At 57.2% G+C, this 367-nt stretch overlaps 1 protein-coding gene across 1 annotated transcript in view; it reads right to left on the reverse strand.

The window, feature by feature from the left end:
* celf2 (cugbp, Elav-like family member 2) overlaps positions 1 to 367 on the reverse strand; it is a gene marked incomplete in the record, with an annotated part of 193,632 nt that overhangs the window by 14,537 nt on the left and 178,728 nt on the right.

Genomic DNA, 367 nt, shown 5'->3' on the forward strand with positions numbered 1-367 from the left:
AGTGAGGTGTTCAAAGACAGAGGAGGGGGGGGGGGCGCAAGGTAGGCAGCGCATCAACAACACAGCATGGCTTCTCTATTAAGATGAAGGTGTGGGAAGTGGAGACGGTGGATACACACACCATGGCAATGTGCCAGAAAGAAGGTCAACAACACGGACGAAGATCTGAACAATGGAGATGGTCATGTTTCGGCAACGATGATTGGTTGATGGTTTCAGTGATGGCGGTGAGGTGCCGGGATCATGTGGGGGGGCGACAACACTGGTAATGGTAACGGTGCAGAGCGGAGGACGTAGGCAGGCGTTGGCCCCCCCCGGCGTCGGACCCCCCAACCTGAGTGGCTGCGGTGTTACCTGGGCTGGCCAA

The sequence above is a fragment of the Morone saxatilis genome, unplaced genomic scaffold, assembly GCF_004916995.1.
Source record: "Morone saxatilis isolate NCDOM2014 unplaced genomic scaffold, NCSU_SB_2.0 Contig10, whole genome shotgun sequence".
NCBI classification, from domain to species: domain Eukaryota; kingdom Metazoa; phylum Chordata; class Actinopteri; family Moronidae; genus Morone; species Morone saxatilis.